We start from the raw sequence: 18,772 nt of genomic DNA, 5'->3' as shown, positions 1-18,772 counted from the left end.
GCATTCTCGTCTCAAGAGAGATTATACGATTCCAAAGGCTGGCAAGGTCCATTTCAAAAAGGTCAGTTTCTATTCAAATATTCAAATTACTGCTAGGGATGTGTTCGTCAGCGATAAACTTAGTACCTTTAGCGAGGGTAAAGATGAGACCTTTGCAGGAGGAACTGCAGAAACAGTGGCAACAAACTGTAGGATCTTTCGAAGATTTCATTAGAATAACAACAAGGATGGTGGAGGCACTTCAATGGTGGTCTCAGACGGCGAACCTTGCTCAGGGTTTAACCTTTCTCCAAAGTATCCCGGATTTCATTCTGACGACCGACACCTCCATGGAGGGATGGGGAGGTCATCTGCAGGATTTACAAATCCAGGGGAGGTGGTCGTTGGTGCAGAAAAGACAACACATCAACAGATTGGAACTCAAGGCTGTATTCTCTCCAGGCGTGCCTTCCATGGATAAGGGGTTCCTCAGTGCTGGTCCGTATAGACAATACAACCAGTATGTACTATATAAAAAAAACAAGGAGCAACGAAATCCATAACGTTATCTCAAGAGGCCCAGGAATTATGGAACTGGACAAATTTCCACTGAATTTCTTTAAGGGCCGAGCATGTCAGAAGTCGGCACAATACTCTGGCAGATACACTACGCAGGTCTCAGTCCAGCTGCCATGAGTAGGAGCTAGAACAGACGCAGGTGAATAGGAACTTTCTCAAATGGGGAAGCCAACTCTGGACCTTTTTGCAACGAAAGAGAACACAAAATGCCAGTTTTACGCCAGCAGGTTCTCACTACCGGGGTCAAGGGGGAATACCCTTTTAATGCAATGGTCAGTGATCTATGCCTACGCCTTTCCTCCCATCCCATTGATCCCCAGGGTTCGAATCAAGATGAAGGCAGGAGACTGTCGCCTAATCTTTATTGCTTTGCGTTGGCCAAGACAGTATTGGTTTCCGGAACTACTCCTGTTGTCGCAGGACAAACCCATTCATCATCTTCCATCACCAGCGATGTTATCGAGGAACAAGGGACAAGTGATCCATCCACATTCTCTTCATTTGCACGCATGGCTCCTGAATTCCTAGAGTTTAAGGATCTCAATATTTCACAAGTCTATAGAGAGATACTGGCCAAATGATGTGCTGAAAGCACTATCAAAACATATCGTTTGAAATGGAAGAGAAATGGAATTTTGTTGCTGGTGCGAGAGGAACAAAGTTCATCCAGTACAAACCCCTGCTGAGCAGATTTTGCCTTACTTACTGTCACTAGCGAAGTCGGGCTTCACTTTCTCTTCAATTAAGGTTCACCTGGCAGCAATTTCCCAGTACAAGAAATATCCTCAGACTCTTTCTCTCTGTTCATCTACTCTCATAAAACAATTCATGAGGGGTCTTTTCCGCGCTTTTTCTCCAGTAGGCGCAACTCCTCCAGAGTGGAAGCTCAATGTGGTTGTAACGGATCACTGAAATAATATCGAGGGACAGAATATCGACTAACAAAAATATAGTTGACAAAATATCGAGAGACAAAATATCGAGTTTCTATCTACAAACAGGTAAGTACAAAAATATCGAGTTAAAAATATCGTTTACAAAAATATAATTGTAAAAAATATCGACTTTAATAAAAACAATGTTTAATTACATTAATATAAAAAATGTATTACTAAAATATACTTAACAATACTTAAAATAACTTTTAATAATTAAATAATTAATGAAAGTAAAAAAATATTTTTTTTATCATATTTCTTAAAATATATATATATATATATATATATATATATATATATATATATATATATATATATAGTAACAAAATTTAATTAAATAATAGCCAATATTATTAACGTACAAATACAAAAGAGTAAAAATTACTATTCCCACTCCAGTGGGTGCAACAGTAGGGAAAGCATTGGATAGCGTAGGGTTTAAAATTACTATTCCCACTCCAAAGAGTGCAACAGTGGATATATGACGTTACAACGCAACTTTTACAACGCACTACCATTACAACGTAAGTATTGGTAAGTATATAATAATTTTTTTAATTTAAATTATTTAAAATTATTTTAATATAATTTCATTTCATTTCATTTCATTAAATTAATGTAAATTTAATTTTACTTTATTTTTACACTGTACCCCAAAAACCCTGAACCCTGACCCTGAACCCTAAAAATACCCCTTTACCCAAAAACTGACCCTGAACCCTAAAAATACCCCTTTACCCAAAAACTAAAAACTGACCCTGAACCCTAAAAATACTCCTTTACCCAAAAACTAAAAACGGACCCTGAACCCTAAAAATACCCCTTTACCCAAAAACTAAAAACTGACCCTGAACCCTAAAAATACCCCTTTACCCAAAAACAAAAAACTGACCCTGAACCCTAAAAATACCCCTTTAATTTAACATAATTAGCAATTAATCAATTAAATTTAATTAATTACCAATTACATTTTAATTAATTAACAAATATTTTTTAATTAACAATTAATTAAATATTACTACCAATTAATACATTTACATATTTAATTAATTATAATTAAATTACTTCCCACCCTATTCCCCTATAAACCCGCTACAGGAAATAAATTATTTTAATTTACATAATTAACAATTAATCAATTAAATTAAATTAATTACCAATTAAATTTTAATTAATTAAAAAATAGTTTTTAATTAACAATTGATTAAATATTACTACCAATTAATACATTTACATATTTAATTAATTATAATTAAATTACTTCCCACCCTATTCCCCTATAAACCCACAACCCGCTACAGGAAATAAATTATTTTAATTTACATAATTAACAATTAATCAATTAAATTAAATTAATTACCAATTAAATTTTAAATAATTAACAAATATTATTTAATTACCAATTAATTACTACCAATTAATAAATTTACATATTTAATTATAATTAAATTACTTCCCACCCTATTTCCCTATAAACCCACAACCCGCTACAGAATAAAATTACACAATAATTAAAAAAAATCATTAATTAAAAATAATTATAACATAAAATAACACTTTTCACACATATTATAACATAAAAACACTATAAATAATATTTAAAAAACGATATGTTTTACTATCTAGATTATATACTTGGATATTTTCACTTTCTATATTATTTACAGTCGATATTACTTCACTTACCTTAAAAACGATATTTTGGCTGTCTATATTCTGTCCTGTCGATATTTTGTCCAAACGATATTTACAACTCGATATTCTGTCCAAACGATATTTTGGAGTCGATATTATGTCTGTGCACCGTTGTAACACAATTGATGAGACGGCCATTCGAACCAATTCATAAAGCAGAACTTATATTTCTCACATGGAAGGTTTCTCTCTTGCTGGCTCTTACTTCGGCGAGAAGAGTGAGTGAATTTACAAGCATTTACAATAAAAGAACCTTTCTTACAATTTACAGGAAACTACGTAGCCCTTTGGACAAATCCAAATTTTATTCTGAAATTGCCATCGCAATTTCACCGGTAATACTGCAAACTTTCTTTCCAAACCCATCTAGCCCAGCCGAATGGGCTGTACATACATTGGATATCAAAAGATGTTTAAAATTTTATCTTCTTAAAACGAAGGAAATACTGAAAACAGATCAACTTCTGGTGGCTTACGGTCAAGGGAAACTTGGAACCGCAGTAACAAAAGCCACGATCGACAGATGGGTGGCTTCTGCGATACAATTCTGCTACGAAAAGGCAAATAAACCTCGAACATTGAGAACTAAAGCTCACTCCACAAGAACTGTTGCTGCGTCTACAGCTTTGTTTGCTGGAGTGACATCGCACAAGACATGCCGTGCTGCGACATGGAAGAATGTCCACACGTTCACAAGCCACTACTGTCTCCAGTCTGCGCAAAAGGACGATGCAGCAGTTGGACAGGCTGTGGTGCGTCATCTTTTTAACTAAGGTCCGGTTTCTTTAAGTTTTATAAGAAACACTCTTTTGTTTGCGTTGCCTGATTTTAAGTGCATTCAGTGATTGTACAAATGTATTTCACGATTGATTTTCTTACTTTGATTTAGGAGCTATGTGTATCTATATGAATACATTAATGGTTATATTGATGTTATCTTTTTCAATATTGCTATAGAGTATAATGCTTAGTGCATGCGTTGTGTAAAGGTAGTGGATAACTATTGGGAGTTTAAAATTACACGTCTCCCACCTTCCACTAACGACAGTACAATTCAGGTACTGCTTGCTATTCTGATTCAGGCATGTGAATCTATGAAAGATACCAATACTGGATAACTATAGTTACAGGTAAGTAACTTGTTTTCGTCCTCTCACTTCCATTTCTGGATTATGTCCATCAAGCTAGAGAGTGCACAAGACTCCGCTTCAGTTTCTAAACATGTAAATAGCAACTAGTGTATTAACCAAATCTTGAAACCAGCTTCCCTTTTTAGCCAGAATGTGTGGTCGCTTCATGTGTATATTAAGCAACACAGAGGTTTTGGTACCATAGTGAAGCTCAACATATAGAGTCTACAGCATCAGGTGGTTCTCCGGCCACGTGCATTTAGAGTGCTCGAACTGTAATAAGGGACTTGAAGAAAATCTGCCCACAAGTCAATTTAAAGTCTCATTAACAAAAGAAAAATATAAATGTGAATCATAGAAACAGATGACAACAGGATCCCCAGCACCCCAAATACACATATGCAAATTTATGGTTGTTAATATACTAGACTCCAGTTGAGATCATTTGATGAGGCTGAAATAAAGGAGTTACACTGCTGGAGAATTCTCAGGTCATGAAAAAATACACAAACTTTCAAATAGAGTAATCTACCCTATTGTTGCTAAGCAAGCCAATCAGAAATGTCTCTTTTTTTAACAAGAGGGGCTTTAAATGTCATGGACAAGTACAAATTAAAGGCATGGTTAGCATTAAGCAGAAAGATGGCTTCAGCGGTTGGAGTAATGCAAACATTTTAAAACCCCACAGACTCAAACCATCTATTGGGCACTTACTTGTTTCAGACGATTTAGTAAAATGTTGTAATCCTTAGGTCTATCAACACAAACTGTGCATCTTTTCCTCTCCCCAGAATTTCTAGCAGCCTCTTCCTTATTTCTACTGTGTTGTTTCCTTAAATCCTTATCCTCCAGTTACTTGCATAGTTGCCTGGTTATCATCTACTCTAGGACATTCATGAGGTTTCTGTCTTAGATCTATAGCTTGTTGTTTCTGAGTGGGACATTGATTTGTTGTCATATTTTTTTGTTGTGATAAAAGGTACCTGGAGAATCTTTCAAATGCTTCTGTTGGACTTGCTCTTCATGAAGCAAGCTATTAATAATCTCATGTAGCGTTGGTGAGAGCACTTGGATAAGCTCTTTCATCGAAGGAGATGGTCAAGGATCACCCTGCCATTGTGTATCAATCACACCAGTAATGATTACCTGCTGCTCACCAGGAGTCGGCTGTGTTAACGAAAAAAACTGAAGAGGCACTCCGGTTTTATGTCCATTTTTAGAAGCCTTATATGAAGTGATCACCTTTTTTTCACCTTGATTCTCTTAGATTACTTAATAACCTTTCCTATATTCCCCACACCAAACCTGCATGCTCTTTCAGATATTGAATTGTGGTGACTTTTTGTGAGAATGTTGCGGAGTGCTTTTGTACTATTTCCTTCTTTGAAAAAGCGAGTATTGTACTGTAATTGTATGTAAACTGTCCCTAAGTGAGACGCTGAAGCGCTTGCCTGCGTATGTAGCAGGCTACACCGTGTTGGGTGTATGATTGGATGGTTGATTGCTTTCTTTTGATCCTGTGTGGTAAGTGTTTCTGTGTCGTGCGTGAGGACCATGGAGGTGTGGTTTTCTTATTAGGTGCAGCGCTTAGCACTGTGATAGATAAAGTGTGAGGGATAGGTGCACAGTTTGCTTTCAGTAAGTTGTCCGCTTAGGTGCACAGTTTGTTTTCAATAAGCTGTCCGCTTTAAACGCTGCTGAAGGTCTGTTTATGGTATTTGTTATGTTCATAGATCACTTAACCGGTTATTGTACTGGGTTGTTCATTCTGAGATATTTTGTTTAAAGTTGATGGTCCTCAGCAGGCATGGGTTAAAGAAAGAAGTGGTGTAGAGCTCTTTGGGATAGAATTAGTTATTATCATTCCATATCTGATTGTCATTCGGCGGTATCAAGAAGCAGCCGTAGTATGTAGCTGATAGACTTCTAGCCACAGATTCCTTACCTTTGAATATCCCCAGACATCAGACTGGATCTAGACTATTTTTGAGCAGTACCCCTGCATGCTGGTAGGTGGCGTTGTCCGCTCCTGAAGTGAGGTGCATGCTACTTATATAGGCACCAGCCTCAGCGCGTACTTTCCTTTCCGTGCCAGATAGCGCTGATCCTGTCTGAGCTACCACTCAAGTCATTTTTATGCATTTTGTCAAATTGTTTTGAGAAATTCTTTCTGGTGTGATGAATGTCGCCCAAGAAACAGTCTGGTTTCAAATCATATGGAGCCTGTCACAGGCAAATGTCCGTGATAGATCCCCACTAGGTGTGTTTGTGGTGCTTGGAGTGGGACAAAAGGACTCCAGAGTGGTGAAGGCTGCCACAGCAGGCATCCAGAGGCGCTGAGGGAGCGCTCCCTCAAGCTCCTCGCCGTCTGAAGTCTGTCGACTCTGCGGCGCTCGAGGTCCCGATCGTACTCTTAGGATTGGGCACCGAGAATTTGGTATCCTAAGCTGCTGAGTATGACCAACGGTCCTCCAGTCAGTCTGCCTCTTCGAGTGAATCTCAGCAACAGGGGAGGGTCCTGCACCAGAACCTGCCCACCCTCCACCCTCATGCATGGAGATTGAGCGGCATCAGCTGACAGCTTTCGATCTTTTTCCAGATGCCTGTTTTTAAAAAAAAAAAAAAATTATTGTCATTTTCTAAAAACCAATCTAACATAAGTAAGATCCCGGGGGACTTATACAAGCATGACCTAGGAATATGGGCACCCTATATTAACTATCTGTGCAATACATTATCTTGCTCTTTAGAATTTCCAGAAAGCTGGAAGGGAGCGGAAATTGTCTTAATTTTTAAAAAAGGCGATAGGATGGACCCTTGTAACTATCGGCCAATAAGCTTAATGGACATCCTACAGAAAATTTATTCACGGCACATTTTATTACGTGTGTGTGATTGGTTGGATGAAAATAAAATTTTAACCAAATACCAAGCTGGATTCAGATCAAAAGTCAGCACTATAGACCAAATTTTTAGATTTTGCTGCCTCTATTGGAAGTACGTAGAGATCAAAAGGTGCCACTTATATGTTGCCTTTGTTGATTTAAGGGCAGCGTTTGATCTGGTGCCCCGAAATCTCTTATGGAAAACCTTGAGCGCAGCTGGTATGCCAAACAACCTTGTTACTCAGATTAAAGAGCTGCATGAAGGGAATTTTGCTAGAATTAGATGGGGTCCAAATGGTGAGTTAACACAAAAAATACCCATCGAACGTGGAGTCCGTCAGGGCTGCGTCCTGGCTCCCACGCTTTTTTCACTGTTTGTAAATGATATTCCCTCTTTTTTAAAAGGTTGCAAAAATGACTCACCAAAGCTCAATGGCGAAAAGGTAACTTCCTTACTTTTTGCAGACGATACAATTTTGATATCCCAAACAAAAAATGGATTACAGTCCCTACTGGACACTTTTAATGAATATTGCAGTTCTAAGGGGTTGGAGATTAATGGAACGAAAACTAAATGTATGTCTCTAAACCCTATAAAACGGGAGAAAGGTTGTTTAACATTAAATGGAGCAAAGTTGGATTCAGTTCCCCATTTTTCTTATTTAGGGGTGACACTAGACTCCAAGTTCAATTGGAAAGCGCAAATGGACAAAAGTAAATTAATCTTTGCTCAGAATGTTAGACCAATCCTTAAAGAACACAGTCAAAGTACTAGTAAAGCAGTGTCCCCAGTTATGGAACTATTTAAATTCAAGGTTCAGTCATCAGTCCTTTACGGAGCTGAAATATGGGGCCCCGGAGCCAAAGATACCTTTAGAGTATCAGATAACAACTTTATGCGAAGTTTGGTGAGGGTCCCAAGAGGTACTCCACTTGTACCCTTGGAACTGGACCTGAATTTTAAAAGAACAGATCATCAAGTCCTGATTCGACCCCTAATGCTATGGGTTAGACTATGGCACGTCCCCGAACTCCAAGACTATAGAGACGGGTTAAAAGAAATATTGCGCTTGACCCCCAAAGTGCTACCCCATGGCTAAGGCATGTTAAGACCTGGTTGAGCTGTATAGGATTAAAACATTTCTGGGAGAATCCCGAGCAACTACCAGATAATCCCAAACTAATTTTAAAAAGGGCATTCTGGACCTTTATAGGGAATAGAACTATAAGCAATTCAACTAGTGGGACCATAATCTCAAAATTCTTAAGTTTTAAGGACGAACCCCTTTATGAAATTTTTATGGATGAAATAGAGCCCCCACTTGCCAAAACATTATTTTTAAAATTTAGGTATGGAAACCTTTTAATCAAAACAACCTTGGCACGTTGGGCTAGGAGTCGTGATACATCGTCTCAAACATTGGACGAAATTTGTCCCATGTGTGAACATGAACAGATTGAAAATGAACAGCATATCCTTTTCTTCTGCCCATCGTATGTGCAGGCAAGGAAGAGATGGATCAAACCAATATGCCTCTTATTAGGCTTGAGGTCATGTTCACAGGCTCTGAGAATCCTAACTACTAATACGTCACAACAAATAATATTTAGTGTTAGTAGATTTCTACTTTCTATTTTTTATCAAAGGAAAAAGATGGGGCATCAATTGTAACTGATCTGAATTGTTGATCCGATGTAGTGGTCCATCCTATAACATATGAACGTACTGTTCCCCTATTATTGTTTTCCAACATGGATTGTACTTTTCTTTTAATGATTGTACTTTTTATCAATGGGTTTACGTATCAGTGTTTTAATGTAGAGATATGTTTTTATCTGATGTAATGCAAGTAATGTGTGCACTGTTTTTCTTTTATGGCATATATGCCGAAATAAAGATTTTGAAATGAAATGAAGTAACATTGGTTACAGGTACAGTCGTACAGTCTTTAGTGCAATTAGTCATCATACCATACAGTAGGTTTTTGTCTCTGCAGCGCAAGAACATAATAATCATTGATGGGAAACAATGCCTTGGAACCATTCCCCCCGTAGGCCTTCGGAGGGTTCATGAGCTGGTAAAGTGTCTGGGTGGGCTTGCCCTGGACGATCCAGTTGGGTATCATCTCCTAGTAGTTAGAAACCATAGTATTGTCTCCATTTGCCCCATACCTTCCGAAATTTCCTGGCTTTGTAATTGACCCTTTCAGCGACCATATACATGTCCATCCCCACCTTCCATTCTCGCAGCCGTGGCGTGCCTGTGGCTCCCCATTTCCTTGCCACCTCTCTTTTGGCTACTACCAGTGCTAGTGCCAGGAAAATTGACTGAAGTCTGCCTAAGTCCACATCGTAGGAAATACCCAACAGTATAAGTTTGGGATCTGGGGTATCGTAGTGTTCCATATTTTGCCTAATTCCCTCGTTATCTTTTCCCAGTAGACTTGTATCTGTGCGCTGTCCCAGATGGTATGATAGAAGTCGCACTCGCTATAACCACACCTCCGACATCTGGAATCCTCTGATCGCCCCACCCTGTGTAATCGGACTCTATTGAAGTATATTCTTTTCAGTATGTTGTACTGTATGAGGCGCAGTCTGGATTTGATCGCCACCTACCTAGGGAACATCAAAGCAGCTCCCCATTCTATATTTTCCAGCGCACCTAGATTACCCTCCCAGGTTGACCTCAACTTCCCCAGTCTATCTGGAGCGTTTATTCGGGGTTTTATACTTTAGTGATACAGCTTTAGTTAAGATGTATTCGTGGAGCAGTCTCCCCTCTAGCAGTGCGTAGTCCGTTAACGGGGAGTTGTGTATTTTCTCTGCCAACCAGGTTAGTCTAAGCTGTGCGTATTTCAGGAATTGGGGTGGGTGTAGTGAGTATTCGGTCTTAAGCTTGTCAGCGTTCCTTTACAAAGGATATCCCCTAATTTGGAAATACCAATATCGTTCCAACCTCAAAATCCCTTCAATTCAATTCAACCAGGTGCATTGCCACAAGGGTATCTCTTTGGTTGGTTTGTTGCCCTATCCAATAGCTTTCGTGGCCCTCACCCAGGTTTCAACTGTGACCTGAGTGGCCGAGAGAAGCGTTCCTACACCTCTACGACCATATAGATAATGCAGGAACGTGCGACTGTTCAGGGTTGCCCTTTCTAGCCTATATGTAGGGTGTGTCTCTGGTGTATGTATCCATTCATTAATAGGGGTTGGGTGCTCTGCCCAGCAGTAGGCTTCTATATCCGGCAGGGAGATTCCCCCATTGTACTGATTGCGCTGTAAAGTGTGAAGCGCAATCCTAGGCTGTTTCCCCAACCAAAGAAATTACATTACTCAGGCTCAGGTCACGGGATCGCCACTCGGCCTTACCCACGACCCTGCACCGCTATCCCCGGCCCCGCCTTCTGGTCCGGCCACGGACACTCAAGCGGAGGCGCCATTGCACGTATCGAAACCGAAACCTTCGGATTCTACGGCACCAAAGATGGCCGACGTCCAGCCAAAAACGAAACCGAAACCATCGGATTCGACAACACCTAAAATGGCCGCCGTCCCACAAAAAGTATCGATGCCTGCTCTTTCATCGGCTCCGTCGCCCTCCGGCCCGCAGAAGTCGAAGAAGGCTGTTGAGTCGACAGCGCCGCAAAAGGTGGCCAAGGACCCGTCCTCTAAAAAGGCCGTCCATCAGGCGTCGACCACAGTGGCTCCGGCACGGACATCTAAAACTGTTGACACGCCTTCGGACGCTCCTACGGCGCCGTCAACTAAACGCCCAGTCGAACCAAAGTCGACTAAAAGCCACGACCCGAAGGCCGCAGGCGCTACGCAACGGCACAAGGATGCCGGATCTGCAGCAACGGCGTCGGCGCCAAAGACTACAACTGAGCCGCGACACGCTGCAGCCGAAGATTCGTCGACGCAAATCCCGTCGACACCAAGGGACTCCGACGCCACCGAACATCGGCCGTCGGTTACAAAACCCTCTACCTCCTTTACAAAGCAGGTCACCGACTCCCTGAAACGTATTGGGGAGAAGACTTTGTCGTCAACGGCTTCCACGCCATCGGATCCGAAGTCGCTGGACACAACTCCAAAGACCTCGACCAAGCTTCTTTACACTCTGCCACCTAAGGTGGCACCGAAAGCATTTGCACCAAAATCGGTGCCGAAAACGTCGGATCCTTCGACGCAAGAGATCCGCTCGGATCAACATCAAGCCTCAGAAGACCAATCTGAGCATTTCATCGATGCCCAAGCAGGGAAATTGACCCTCTACAAAAGGAAGATTACTTCCCAACCACTGGAATCCTATGTTATTCCACTAAAGAAGAAGAGGCCAGCACAGGACATTCCTGCCCTTATTGAGCCTATTCAGCCTCCTCCAAGAAGGAGTCCAACACCCTCCCCCACCCAATCTGGAGGAGAGGATGATGACCAAGATAACCAATACAATTTCCCAGTTGACAATGACCCTGATGTTCAGCAGGACTCATATGGCGACACTGGGGACCAGGGTGGACATCAGGTGGTACAAGATCCACAGGGTTTTGGGGCACGTACATCTCCAATGGAGGATTCTGCAGCATTTAATGCTTTAATAGAACGGGCAGCAGCAAATCATGATGTGGACATGCATGCTGACCCGGTGGAAGAAGATTTTTTGTTTGACACTTTTTCTGGCTCAGAAAGAACAGTTAAAATACTTCCTATGCTCAAAGGTGTCCTTAAACATGCCCCAGAGATCTTTAAGGAACCTACCAGGGCAAGAGTGGTTAACCCACGTATCGAGAAAAAATACAGCCCAGCACCTGGGGATCCTGCATATATTATATTCGAGGACAGTTGCCTCTGGACTCGTTGGTGGTCGCAAATGCCCGCAAGAGGGCAAACTCCCTAACAACGGGTGAAGCTCCTCCCCCAGACAAGGAGTCGAAAGTGCTTGAGGCATCCGGCAAAAGGGTGGCTGCGCAGGCTGCCAATGTATGGCGTATAGCAAACACACAGGCACTATTGGCAAGATACGATAGGGCGCATTACGACACCCTAGAACAGCTCCTTCAACACCTACCTGATGAGTACAAGGAAGCAGCCGAAATGCTCATACAAGAGGGAAAGCTTATCTCAAACGCTGCAATAAAGTGTGCACTTGATGTTGCGGATACAGCGGCTAGGGGTATTAACACTAGCGTCATGTTGAGGCGACAAGCTTGGCTTCGTATATCTGGCTTTAAGCCTGACATTCAAACTACGATCCTCAACCAGCCCGTCAATCCTGACAGACTGTTTGGTCCAGAGGTAGACACCACCCTTGAAAAGATTAACAAGCATTTACAATGCAATGGTTTTGCCTTTGTTAAAGTTAGAGCGATTGGCATTGCTCTTGACATTATTTTTATTTATGTTTTTTTTTAACATAAATAAATGGCATTGTCATTTACAATGCCACTAGCTTTATCTCTCGCAAATGACACACACCAACACCCACAGAGAGCCCCCCCAACACACACAAACCCCCCCCCCACACACACACCCACACAGAGCCCCCCCACACACAGCCACACAAAGCCCCCCACACACACCCACACAGAGCCCCCCCACACACACACCTTCTGGCCCATGATCTTTTCTCCTCATCAAAATAACTGCCACACCCCTTTCTTTGTTCTGAAAATGTTAGGTAGCAAGCCATTTCAAATCCAGAGTCGGGCTAACGCCACCCCTGCGCAAAGCACAGTGAAGGGGCGCACGCCACAAACATGTGGGCCTGGCGTTCCGTTAATACCGAAACACCCACCCCCTTAATGAAAGTTGTGGCCTTACTTTGTTTCTACTGGGCCAAGGGGACTTCCAGCCCACAAACGTCTTTTAGCACAAAAAACCTTGTGTGTGTCATGGAGCTAGAGTTCAACCAGTATATCGGACTTGGGAGTGAGTCCGACCACCTAAATGGGGCCCCCACACCACATGAATGCCTCCTCAGATTCTCTCACAACGACCGGGCACAACTGCCCCATATCTCTCCAATCATACATTTCTGCTAAACGCAGCGCCCAGCCCTGAGGTCGGCGCCCCCTCCACAGGACATCGCACAGTGCGACCGCACCAGTGGCAATGCCCTAAAGCCGGCCCACGAGGGCCAGTGCCTGACTCCCGGCGCTGGTGCTTCTCCGCCTCTGACCCTGGCTCTGTGGGCTGCAGGCAGCGCCGCCCGCCCGGCAGCTCGCGCACACAGGCTGGTGGATTCTTTTCCGCCTCCGGGCAGCGTGTGTGGGGTTTTCTTTTCAACTTGAAGTTTCCTGTCAGTGAAATGAGAAAGGGGCGGGGAGGGGGCTGGCGCGGAAAAGGCTGCGCCGGGAGCTTGTTGCTTTGTTTTCGGAAAGCGCACGAGTGTTTCCCGCAGTCTTGGCGAGCTCTCTTCGCATTCAGTTTTAATTCTGTGTGCGAGACGTCTTGACTGGTGATGGCGCCGAGAACCTGACCCACATTTGAATGCACCAACAACCCTGATAACCCAGCTCTTTCTTTCTCCATTTTCTAAAAATGCCCTAAAGTGTCCTCCTTTTCGTCTTTAGACACGTCTACCCCGAACGCCCTGTCTTTAAATAAAAGATTGTATTGTCGCCTGCTTTTACCTCGCTCTATACAAGCAACGTTTAATTCTGCTCTGTAAGTTACTCGGTGCCTAATTTGACAAAGAATAATAACATTCGGTGCCACCCGAGGCTTACGGGTTTCATTGATGGGATCTGCAGAAGGGTAAACCTGTGTGACGGTATGTTTTGTGTCGGTTGTGGAACGGCAGAGAAAGCACGCAGTGACCTTGCCCAGAGAAGTTTGCCGTGAATCGTCTGCCCCGCTCCCGTGCTGCACCACCCCCTCTCCAGCTGCCTCTAAGATGGCGCGGCCGGGATCGGAAGCCGCGGATCTGTGCGCGATGAAGGGGCTGATGTGCCCGCGGCGGCGGCAGAAGGGAGGAGGGCGAGGCGCCTGGAAAATATTAAGAGCAGCAGCGTGTGACCTCCCGTGTGGCTGGCTGCCATGGCCGGCTCATCCCCGGCAGCAGCTCCTGCGGGGAGGGAGGGCGGGAAGAGGCGGGAAGTGTGGCGCACACACCAATGGCTTTTAAAAGGGAACCGGCAAACATTTCGCTCACCTTCCGCACCCGACGCTTGAGCAGTGCCTCCGCTGCAAACACTCGCTCCCCAACAGCCGAGAGCTCCATGTCCGTCCCGTTCCCTACAGTGCCGGCAATGCCGGACCAGACTCGGGGGCGTTCCCGGCGTCGCGTGACGTCGGCAAAAGCCAAAGAATGTCGGGAACGCCCCTGTGTCTGGTCCGGCATTGACGGACAGGCCCCTCGTCCAATGGCAAGGCTCCATTTACGGAGCCAGCCAATGAATGAGGAGGGCCGACCCAAAGCACACTACAATTCTCATCAGGTTTTCGCCTGCGCGAAAAAGATGCGCAGAGCGCATCTTTTTGGCGAGGCAAAACCTAAAAAGGACAATGAAACTGCTAAGTCCATGGGGGCGCTTCAGTCACAACAATTCAGGGGAACAACTTTTCGTCGCTCAGGAGCACGTGCTGTTACCAGAGGACACTTGGGGCAACAATCACAATTCACTAGGGGTGGTGCACAATCCTCGTACCCCAAGCAGGGTACAGGGGGTTACAGAGGTAACAGTGCCAAGGGCAGAGGCAGAGGGAACAACAACTCCCGTTCCTCTGCCGCCAATAAACAGTGACTCTCTGTCACTGCCCCCGACCATCCAACACCTGTCGGGGGGAGACTCCAGCAGTTCCTGCCAGTCTGGACGTCCATCACCACAGACAGGTGGGTGAGAAAACTTATCCAGTACGGTTATTGTTTGGAGTTAACATCCACTCCTCCCAACATTCCCCCAAGACACCGTCCTATGTCGGCAGAGCACTTGCACTTATTGCAGCAAGAAGTCTTGGTGATGCTGCAAAAAGGCGCAATCGAACTCGTACCAGTGGAAGAGGAAGGCACAGGAGTCTATTCCCTGTACGTCCTCATCCCAAAAAAGGACGGATCCCTCAGACCTATTCTGGATCTACGCCCCCTCAACATGTACATACTGTCAGAACACTTTCACATGCTGACACTGCAACAAATTCTTCCCCTGCTAAATCAAGGGGACTTCCTAGCCACCTTGGACCTCAAGGATGCTTATTTCCACATCCCACTCCACCCATCCCACAGAAAATACCTCAGGTTCACCATTCACAACAGGCACTATCAAGTCAAAGTCCTACCCTTCGGGGTGACTACTGCCCCCAGAGTGTTTACAAAGTGTCTGGCGACAGTGGCGGCGCACCTCAGGAGACAAAACATACATGTCTACCCGTACCTAGACGACTGGCTTGTTCAAGCAAAGTCGGAACGACAGTGCGCCGCGGACATGTCCCACACTATTCAACTCCTTCACAGTCTGGGGTTCTCGCTGAACTACCCAAAGTCGCACCTGCAACCAGCCCATGTGCGGCAGTATCTGGGCGCGACAATAAACACCCTGACTGCTATGGCTCAGCCAAACCCAGTCAGAATCAGCAGCATTCAGTCGCTAATCCAGAGGTTCAGACCGCAACACTCCCTGCCAGCGAGAGTGTTCATGCAGTTGATAGGCATGATGGCCTCCTGCATCTTCATAGTCCCGCACGCGAGGTTGCACATGCGTCCGCTCCAAGAATGCTTGGCAAATCAGTGGACACAGGCTCGGGGACAACTGACAGACCTAGTGTTGGTGACCGGTCGAGCATACAACTCTCTGCATTGGTGGAATCCACACAACCTTTGCAAGGGACGACCGTTCCAAGAGCCAGTGCCACAGATTATCCTGACAACAGACGCATCTCTCCAAGGGTGGGGAGCTCATGTGCTACACTACACTGTGCAGGGACTGTGGTCCACCCGGCAACAGAAGTTGCACATCAACTACCTGGAATTGATGGCAATCTTCATGGCGATAAAGTCCTTCAAAGTACATTTGTGCAACAAGGTCGTGTTGATCCGGACGGACAACATGACAGCCATGTACTACATCCAAAAGCAGGGAGGTACTCACTTACCACAGCTGTCTCATCTGGCTCAGAGCATGTGGAAGTGGGCCATTCAGAGGAACATTTTCCTCATGGCAGAACACCTCCCAGGCAAGGACAATCAGATGGCGGATCTGCTCAGCAGGTACAGCCATCAAATGCACGAGTGGGAGATACATCCATCAGTACTCCACCCGTACTTCCGGCAGTGGGGTCATCCAGAGATAGACCGGTTTGCCACAAGGGAAAACGCAAAATGCCAAAGCTTTGCCGCCAGGTTCCCTCACCCGGAATCGCAGGGGAATGCGATATGGATGAACTGGTCAGGCAAATTTGCGTACGCTTTTCCCCCAGCGCCTCTCATTCCGCTGGTGGCAAGAAAGCTAAAGCAACACTCGATGACTCTCATCCTGGTTGCTCCAACATGGGCACGCCAACCATGGTACACCACGTTTCTAGAACTTTCCGTGGTACCGCATCAAAGGCTGCATCTCACATCCAGGCTCTTGACGCAGAACCATGGTGACATTCAGCATCCGGATCCGCAACAGCTCAATCTGGCGATCTGGCTCCTGAAGTCTTAGAATTTGGCTACCTAAACTTGCCTCCTGAATGCATGGACATCATCCGGGAGGCAAGGAAGCCCACGACCAGAGCTTGCTATGCTGCAAAATGGAAGCGGTTTGTCATTTACTGTACAGACAACAATATCAACCCGCTAGATGCATCTATTCCTAACATCATCTGCTATTTGTTACATCTTTACAAATGCAATCTAGCGTACGCTTCCATTCGGATACATTTATCCGCCATAGCGGCTTATCTCCAAAATAGGCAGCACCTCTCTGTTTTTAGAGTGCCTGCCATTAAAGCCTTCCTAGAGGGACTGAAGCGAGTCATTCCTCCAAGAACACCACCAGCTCCAGTGTGGAACCTCAATGTGGTCCTCACTAGGCTGATGGGCCCACCTTTCGAGCCACTGCACTCCTGCGAAATTCAGTTTCTAACGTGGAAAGTGGCTTTTCTCATTGCTATCACATCGCTCAGACGTGTTAGTGAGCTGCAAGCGCTCACAATCCAAGAGCCATTAATCCAAATACATGCTAACAGGGTGGTGCTCCGCACTAACCCCAAATTCCTTCCTAAGGTGGTGTCACAATTTCATATCAACCAAACTATTGACCTACCTGCATTCTTCCAAAACCCACAAACGGTAGCAGAAAGAATGCTTCATACATTAGACGTTAGGAGAGCGCTAATGTACTACATTGACAGAACACAACACTTTAGAAAGACACAACAACTTTTTGTTGCCTTCTCAGCACAGCACAAAGGCAACCCCATTTCCAAAGCAGGAATAGCCAGATGGATTGTTAAGTGCATTCAAATCTGTTATCAAAAGGCTAAACGCACTTTAACAATACCCCCAAGGGCGCACTGCACACGCAAATTGGGGGCCTCCATGGCTTTCCTGGGGAACATTCCCTTGGAAGACATTTGTAGAGCAGCCACATGGTCTACACCACACACATTTACCAAACATTACTGTGTGGATGTGCATTCCAAACAGCAAGCAGCTGTAGGACAGGCTGTTCTCAAGACACTTTTTCAAGCTTCTGCAGCTGGCACGGGCAACCACCCTTAATGGAGGGACTGCTGTGTATTCTATGCACTAGATATGAATTTAGCAGCCCACATGCCTCGAACTGAATATGCTACTTACCAGTATGCATCTGTTGTTGGCATGTAGGGCTGCTAACATTTATATCGCCCGCCCTCCTCCCCGGTGCCCGTAGCAGCTGCAGACACTCTCTTGCATTCATCATTAGCATGGACATCCTTTACACTATTTCACTCCATCTCTGCCACAATGGCTAAAAACAATCTGGGGATGGAGTCAATGCCCATGCGCACTGTAGTCCAGGGGAGGAGCCACCTATCTCGTGATACTTCGAAGACTCTTCCAGGACAACAATGTGCAATCATCCAGACCCAACACTAGGCGGCGATCTATGCACTAGATATGAATGTTAGCAGCCCTACATGCCAAGAACAGATGCATACTGGTAAGTAGCATATTCATTATTCCTAAAGGCCTAGATGAGAAGAAACATCCACAAGTGGAAGACAGGTACCGTGAATCTTTAAAAGATAACAGTGCTAGAAAACTAATTGTACATTAATTAATCTGTTGCTTTTCAGCATTTAATGTTTCACATATGCCTAGACTACAAGCTGTATTTAACACACAATGTTCTGATATATTCTTTTCCCAAATGGAATTTTCTTTGTAGTTTGTCTTTGCTGGAATTCGAGTTAGTATTCTTGTAAAAAGTATGCACTGATCTCTATGTTGCTACATATAAGTGTTTTCGAGAAGATAATTTGCCAAGAGAGTTGTTCTTGTCACTTTTTGTGATGAACGTCTACCGACTCGGCCAGGTTGAAATTAATCCTTTATACAGTCCATCATACATTGATCAAATGTGTCTTTTATTTAAAT

The 18,772-nt window shown here is 44.2% G+C and overlaps 1 protein-coding gene across 11 annotated transcripts in view; it reads left to right on the top strand.

The window, feature by feature from the left end:
* The window catches only part of USP19 (ubiquitin specific peptidase 19), a 377,062-nt gene that overhangs the window by 181,737 nt on the left and 176,553 nt on the right, over nucleotides 1-18,772 (top strand). The window lies entirely within an intron of this gene.

This window comes from Lissotriton helveticus, chromosome 9 (genome assembly GCF_964261635.1).
Source record: "Lissotriton helveticus chromosome 9, aLisHel1.1, whole genome shotgun sequence".
Taxonomy (NCBI): Eukaryota; Metazoa; Chordata; class Amphibia; order Caudata; family Salamandridae; genus Lissotriton; species Lissotriton helveticus.
Note: the sequence above shows the minus strand (reverse complement) of the source record. Positions and strands in the feature narration are given on the sequence as shown.